The sequence below is a fragment of the Heterocephalus glaber genome, unplaced genomic scaffold, assembly GCF_053883595.1.
Source record: "Heterocephalus glaber isolate CG9 unplaced genomic scaffold, H.glaber_assembly_v1.0 deba00000347, whole genome shotgun sequence".
NCBI lineage: Eukaryota > Metazoa > Chordata > Mammalia > Rodentia > Bathyergidae > Heterocephalus > Heterocephalus glaber.
Window position 1 is genome coordinate 33,271,297 of NW_028258143.1, and position 8,449 is coordinate 33,279,745.

Consider the following 8,449-nt stretch of genomic DNA (forward strand, 5'->3'; position numbering starts at 1 on the left):
GATGATCTTAATCTGCTTTGGGGCCTGAATAACATGAGCAAAGAGCAGATTAGTGAGCTGAAGAGATAAAGAGAAAGTGCAACACCTCTAAGCTCATTTCTTCTTTGCACCCACCTTGCTGGCCTCAAGAACACTGGCTCCAGGAGCACGTGGGAAATGTTATGTCTTCGTTCTGTCATCTGGCTGGACCTTGAAGTAACTGAAGATACTCTGCTGTTCCCTTATGCCAAAATCAAGATGGACGATGCAAAGAGCCACAGAGCTGGCAAGGCAAAGGCAGAAGATGGCATTAAGGAAAGAAACAGCAACAAGGGCGTCTTGTAGTGCAACCACCACCAGTGGAAATTTAGGAGTCCCAGCTGTAGCTTTGCTACTGAACAGCTGACAGGCCTCACCAATAATGCTCTCTTTTTGCCTTTTATTTTTCTCCTTTGTAGAAAAACAGGGTTGGATAAGTAAGCCATTAAAGTCTGTTTCAAAACTCTTGATTTTTAGAATTGGATCTGAGAAATAAAAGGAAGCAGGCTGGGGGAGGGCATTGTGGTTCCATTTCTCCATCTCTCCTCACATGTCCTAATCAGCATTATTAATGGGTTGGTTTGGTGGAAAGGAATAAGTTCTAACTTCTCTTCGCTTTGGTGCTGACAGGCCTAGTATTTCCTGCACTTTGAAAAAAAAACACTCAGTGGAGATCATTCCCAAGTGCAGAGCAAGCAAATGAGATGAGAATATGGGGATGGGGCAAGTGTGAAGGCCTGGCAATGAAGGAGTATGGAGAGAAAGAACCAAAAATCTAAATGACTAGGGACAAGGTTGCCACAGATGAGAGAATCCCTAATAGAGTGGGTTGGTAACTGTATCTCTTCCTCTAGGACCACAGTAACTGATGGTCAGTTGTTTTAACACTTTCTACCAGTTTTACTACCTCCATTTCTCATATGTACAAAAATATAAAACAATAAAGTGCAGTTCATGTTTCAGTGACACTATTCCTTGCTTTAATATTTGTTGTCTTTTTCTGCTTTTGAAATGAGCTCTTGATGGCAAAATACCAAACTACACTCAAATGAGGGTGTAGAAAAAGCCAGCTGTTGGAACAGCACGGAGAAGCCCACAAGTAAGAACAGACAGTAGCAAGTGGCAGGAGGTGGGAAGTGACTGAAGCAGTGGTTACAAATGTTAACAGGAAGCTAAAACTATCCAACAGGTTGTCTCTACAGTTACCACAGATTAGACTAGTCACTACTGTGCTGGGTGGCCTCAGTGTGTTTGGGTTCAGATTCTACACAGCAGTACAATTTCTTCAAGTTAAGAGTTCTTGGCTTGCACCAGTCACAGGGTGGCTGGAGGGTACTGGACCAGTTTATTAGTTTTTCAAAATGCTGTCGTAGACCTGATAAATGTATTGAGAGACTTCAGGAGCTCTACATTTCAGCGACAGCATATAATTGGGGTTTCCGGGCTGGATCCGTAGCTCAGCCAAAATCCAAATGCCATTAGTGAGTTTCAGGGATTAGTACAGCATGTCCTGCCCTTCCACATTCCTCTTGGCAATAGTATAAACATTATTGTTTTGCAACTTGCTGGAAACAGTGTCAGCATTTAAATGGCATTCCTTAATCTGAAACTGGAGTTCATTTTCATTGGGAATATCCTTCCATGTTGTCAGGAAGACTTGGCGCTCCATTTTGCCATCTTCTACAAAAACACATTCAGTGGGATGAGGCAGCTGAAGTAGAAGATATCAATATTGTTTTTAACAGCCACCTGCAAGTTATTCAGAGGTTCCATCTTCATGACTGGGCCCAAGGTGTTGAGAGGCAGGGACACATCGATGCTTTGGTTTGGCATCAGTGGTGTATGGCCAGAGGAGTGCTTGGGATGATGCCAAAGCTATTCTTGTTAAACTGGATTGCAAAGTCTATCATATGTTGCAGGGCTTTGTTGGTGAAGTTCATTTCCATATAGATGTGCCCTTGGCGGTGAGTAAATGTTCCGGAAATCTCCAAGCCTTTAGCCTTTACTGCAGGTAGCCAGACAGCCTTAGGAGCCACATATCCACCAGGTGCCATCCCTATCCCTGTGGAGAGTTCAAATAGGTCATTCAGACCACTGCTGACTAGGGCAGGAGTTGGCGAGGGAGCAAAGGTTGCAGGCACTGATGATGGGATGAAGGACTGTCCAACTGCTGGACTTCCTCCAATGCCCCCGCCCAGGTCACTGCCAAGCAGACTATCTAATCCTCCTCCCAAGAGATCCACTGCTCCCATCTGCATGGAGGACACCTGTGGCACATTGACTGGGGGACCAAGGCCAAGATTTAAAAGATCCCCAAGAAGGTCACCTTGAGAGGGAATAACCTGAGGCTGTTCCAGGTTGGTTGCCATGGTGGTGCCAACAGGACTGTCACCTGCATCGGTGCTCCCATGATGAATTGGCAAATGTTTGCGATGGATCCCATGACTCCCTTCCACAAAAGCATTGGGAGATTTATGATACACAGAGGCCAAAGAACCAATGTGGCAGATCAGCTCATCCAGCAGAGTTGTCTCAATAAGGTTGTTCTCCTCACAGATTAGTGGCTTCTCGGCTAAGACTACTTCTTTGGCTGTCACTGGGTCAGTTGAGAGAAGGTGCCAATAAATATAGCCCAGGTCTCAAAGGTCAGGATAGTCAGAATCCTGTGTTGCCAAACTCAAGACCTGTTGGACCAACTCCTGTGTTTCTGATGGTTTCTTGAGAAATAGCTTCACTATGGCAGTGAGCAGAGTGAGCTGGACTTGGGTACTTCCATCATGAAAACCCTCCAAGAAGCCCTCCAGTAACTCATCTGCATTGTCGATTCTTTCAGCATATTCTCCTACCATACAAATCGTGGCTGCTCGTGCATCTGGCTCATCCAGTGAATCTAAGTTCTCACAGAGAGTGGCAATAATACTTTCATACTTGTTGGGGTATTTGCGGAAGATATCCCTGATGACAACAATTGCCTCTTGGACCACATAATTTACTTTGGTCTGAATTAGGTCAAGCAATGTGCTTACACAGCGCTCTGCAGATTGCTCTACCTTGATAGCACATTGTCTAATGGCCCTAACAGCTTTGCGAACAAAGTCAACATCCACCTCAGTAGCATATTCCTTCAGTTCTGCCAGAACCTGAGCAATGTTGGCTTGGGACGCTAGGTGGATCATGATGTCCAACTTTTCCAGTTTAACATAGATGGGATCATTGTACTTCACAAAGAAGACTTTGATTTCCTGCTTTAAGATTTCAGGCCTTTTCTGGACAATTAAGTTGATGTTCCCCAGGGCAACATACTGTACTTCTGGCTCCCCAGACAGCAAAGTAACAAGTGGAGGAGCTAACTTCTTCAGCAGCATATTGTAGAAGTCAGAATCCTTGGGTAACAATTCCAGAAATTTCATTAGGACTTTTACTGCTGAAAGCACCACTGCTGAGTTGGCATGGGATAACCCGGGAGTTACCCGCTCACAGATGCTCTGAGCTTCCCGGTCATCTTTAGGATTTTAATTAGATAGGCAGTCCAGGATGAAAATTTGGCCCCATTCGGTGCACTCATTCAGAGTTGTCAGCAGCTTATTAATGTTCTGTGGGTTCAAATCGAGCAAGTTGCTGTTTGGGTGAGACTCACTAATTTCTGACAATGCTGCTACAGCATTAGCCACCACCATTGGATTTGAATCTGCTATGAGATCCTGTAGAGAATCAAGAAATCCTTGATCTTCCACCATTTGGGCATTGATATCATGGAGTTTTGCCATGCAGACTGCCACTGTTTTCCGAACATAGGGGTCTTCATCCTTTAAGCACTTTCGAAGGGGCTCACAGAGATATTCTGTAATCTTGTCCACATGGATGTGCCCCATGGTTCTGACTGCCAAGGCCCTAATCAAAGGTTTGGGATCTTCACAGTCCTTCACAAAGCTATTGACAGCCATGATGGCCATGTCTGGCTGACTCTTGGCATAGTTCATCAAGTAGAGATACACAAGCTTCTTTAGTTCCAGGTTATTAGTCTGCATATAGTTGACTACATCTGGAAAGAGAGAGCTAACATCCTTCCCCATAGTCATAGCAGCAATCACTTTCTTCACAGCCTCCTTCCGCTTTTCTTTCTTTTCATTGTTGAGTTCAGCTTTTAATTCAAAGATCTCTCCCTTTTTATTGGTTGTAAAGTACTTGGAGTCAGTCGTGATTCTGGATCTTTAATGTACACCGGAAGCAAGGGTTGGGAGTGGTGCTGGCAGCCAGAGAGCACAGCCAGGGTGGTGTTGTAATGGTTTCCTGCCCGTCATGATTCTTTCTCTCTAAATCAATACTCTTTAAGCTTCTCATTTGAATAACTGTGGTCCCTACCTAAGGTCTGCCATACAGAAAAGCAATGATAGGGCTCTTCACAAATCTGTTAACAAATTTGTTTCTTAGGAAACATCTCCTTTAACACTTTAAAACTTTGGGTCAGATCTTTGTTCAGCTTTGCAGGTAGACATATTCATCACTTAAGGAGTGCCTGTCTAAAAATTAGTAATATGAGATTTATAAAGAGTACATTTTCAGGACCCTTCCAGTGTGGAGGATTAAAATCCAGTGTGGATTTTACGTGGAAAATCCACTGCAGCATTCCCATTTCTCTTTGAATACCCTCATTAACAGTAAAAACTAAGGAATATCAGGTACTTTCTGTTCATTCATGGAGGGTCATCTTTTGATTTGTAATTCAGCCAACCAATAAACTATTAGCACCCTTTTTCAACCCCATGAGGTGCAACATTAAATTCAGAATCTCTACTTAATGGGCCTACATGAAGAAACTCAGCCTGCAGGGGATTTAACTCAGTGGAATCATGCCTTCCTCACAAGCACAAGGTCCTGAGTTCAATTCCTGGAACAACAACAACAACAAAAGAAACAGCCTAATTCAGATTTATGTTTCTTCCACCATTATCTCATACTCTTAAAATCCATTCTAATATTATTCCTCAGAACTCTGCTTGTAAGAATTAGAAAACTCAAGAAATTATTTGAGAGGATAGGATAACTCCTCACTGGTTACACTGTATGTCACCTTTAGGAGGATTCTGAGATTTGAGTTTGATTATAGGCCTATAGGCAAAAGTGAGTGGTGAGGGTGGGTCCTGAGGAGTGTTAGCATTGTCTTGCTCAGTAACTGCATCAGGTAACTTGCTTAGTGACTGCATTATTGCTTTCATAGGCAACTCAAGATCAATTTATTCAGGTATAGGAGGAGTGGGCCTCAGGTATAGGAGAGGAGGTGATTAGGATGCCTTTTGCACTGAAGGTGGAGAAAATTGCTTCCTCTGGCAAAATAATATCATCAGAATTTAGGAGTTTAATGTCTCCAGGTTCATCAGGTGCCTCTCATACATCTCCAACCTGATGAATGGGACTCCATTCTTTTCTTTTTTAAAAAAAATATTGGTAAATATTTGTAGCACATAATGTTTACTTTCATCTTAGGAGTAGGTACATTCACTTAATATATCTTAATTGTTTTATTTCCTTTCCTCTTCCCATCCTCGCCCTAGCTCAATCTCTAGATCCTCTTCCAATTTGCAAAAAATCGATGTCCTTGTTTCTTATTGACTATCTCTTTAAAAAATGTATTTATATTTTGAGATTCTCATATAAGAGAATTTATGTGATTTTAAGCCTTGTGTATCTGATTTATTTCACTTAAAACTATGGACTCAAGGTGCATCCATTTTTTTACAAATAACTCAAATTTATCCTTCTTTATGGCAGAATAGTACTCTATCATGCATAAATGCTACATTATCTTTATCCATTCATCTGATGATGGATATATAGGTTGCTTCCAAGATTTAGCTATTAGGAGTTGTGCTGTTATAAATGTGAGTATACATATTTCACTGTAGTATGATGTCTTTAACTCTTTTGGGAATACACCTAGAAGGAAATAGCTGAATTGAATGTAATTTCTATATTTAGTTTTTTGAGGAATCTCCATATTGATTTCTAAAGTGTTTGTACTAGTTTACATTTCCACCAACAATGTAAAGGGTTCCTTTTTCTCTGCAGGCTTGCCAGCTTTAATATTATTTGTTTTTGTGATAATCATTTTTCCTGGAGTAGGATAGGATCTCAATGTTGTTTCAATTTGCATTTCTCTGGTGGCCATAGATGTTGAGCATTTTTTTAATATATTTATTGACCATTTGTACTTCTTTTCCTGAGAATTGGCTGTTTATTTCAGTTGGCCATTTTTTAAAATTTCATCTTTTATTTTGGGAAGTAACTTTTTCTTGGAGAGTTAAGTTGTAAATTATAGATATAAATTCTCTGTCCAAAGAGTAGCTAGAACAAAGTTTTCCTATCCTGTAGGTTGTCCTTTCAGTCTATTGATGGTTTTCTTTGCCATGCAGAAGCTTTTTAATTTGATATAATCCAATTAGTTAATTCTTGATGGTATTTATTGTGCAATTAAGATTCTGTTTAGAAAATCCTTTCCTGTGCCTATGTCTTGGAGAGTTTTACCTATTTTATCATCCAAATCAACACCCCCAAAATAGCCCAGAATATCCTAGCCAGAGACAATAAAATGAGCAAAGCCTCAAACTTTGATGGAAGAATACATCAAGCAGGGTGAGGAGATAAACAAAAAGGGAAAAATAAAGGAGTGAACAACAGAAAAATAATGCAATGACAGAAATAATTCAAGACCTTTCAGTAATAACTCTCAATGCAAATGTCTTCAACACCCATTAAAAGGCATGGATTGACATCAAAAAATAAAATCTATGTTTGCTGCATAAAAGAGACACATTGAATCCAAAAAGAAATTTATAGACTAAAAATCAAAGGGTGGAAAACAATAGTCTATGAACTGTGACCCCTAAAGCAGCCAGGCATAGTAACCTTATTTTCAAAATGGATTTCAAGTTTAAACTGATCAGAAGATGGAAAGAATAACACTACATATTAGTTAATGGAATAATTCAACAGTAAGAGATAACAATTGCAAATGTATATGCACTAAATGTCATTGTACCCAATTTCATAAAACACCACTGGACATGAAACATCAAATAAATACCTCAATATCCCATGTTTTTTTAAATAGATGGATTAACTAAACCAAAAATTCACAAAGAATTATTGGATCTGAGCCATACTTCAAACAAATGGACTTAATAGATAGATATCTACAGTGTTCTACCCCAATACAATAGGATGCATATTCTTCTCAGTAGCACACACAATTTTCTCCAAAATAGACCATCTGTTAGCCCATAAAACCTTCTCAGATAAATACAAAAACTCAAAATTTTCCCATGTGTACTAGCAGATCATAGTGCACTAAAAGTAAAAAAAATCAATCACAAAAGAAACTACAGAAATTTTACTTACAAACACCTGGACATTAAATAACACACTGCTAAACACTCATTGGGTCACAGATGAAATCAAAGAAGAAATTAAATAATTTCTGGAATCAAATGATAATGCCAGCACAAAATATAAGTACTTTTGGGTCACAATAAAAGCAATCCTAAGAAGGAAACTTCTTACTCTGAATGCTCATAATGGAAAAAGCTGAGCAAGTTCAAATAAATATCCACACACCTTAAGGATCTAGTAAAACAAGAGCAGCACAAACCCAAATGTACTACAATGAAGGAAATTATAAAGATCTGAATTGAAATTAACGAAATTGAGATGAAAGATAAAATACAAAGAATTGACAAATTGAAGACCTGGTTCTTTGAAAGAATAAATAGAAAAACATTTACCTAAACTTACCAAAAGAAATAAAGACAAGGCCCTTATCAATGCAATTAGAAATGAAAAAGATGAAATCACAAGGGACAATACTGAAATAGTAATGACTATGAAAAATTGTACTCCAACAAATCAGAGAATGTAGAATAAATGGACAAAAATCCTAGATACATACGAATTACAAACCTGAACCAAGAAGGCATAAAACCCAGAAATAATAGGCAATCAAATTGATGCAGTAATAAAAATATATCAACAAATAAAATCCTAGGATTTATGGATTCATTGCTGAATTCTGCAAGAACTTCAGGGAAAATATAATGCTAATACTTCTCAAGCTCTTTAATAAAATTTAAAGGAGTATTTCCAAATGAAATAACTAGCATACCCTAATTTCAGAACTACAGGCCACTGTCTTTAACGAGCAAAGATGCAAAACTTCTGACAAGATATTTATAGACAGAATGCAACAAATCATCAAAAAGATCCAGGGCTGGGTACTTAGCTCAGTGGTTCTGGCACCTGCCTCTCAAGTAGAAGGTGCATCTCTGGTACCAAAAAAAAAAAAAAAAAAGTCCTATCTCATGACCAATCTTTATTCTGATCAGTACTCTCTCTTTAACTTTGGATGCTCTTTGAGACTAAGAATTAAATGTAGAGTGTA

At 39.2% G+C, this 8,449-nt stretch overlaps 1 pseudogene; it reads right to left on the reverse strand.

Moving 5' to 3' along the window:
- Window positions 1-975: 975 nt before the first annotated feature.
- Window positions 976-4,281, reverse strand: LOC101721035 (AP-1 complex subunit beta-1 pseudogene; annotated as a pseudogene).
- Between the last annotated feature and the right edge of the window lie 4,168 nt (window positions 4,282-8,449).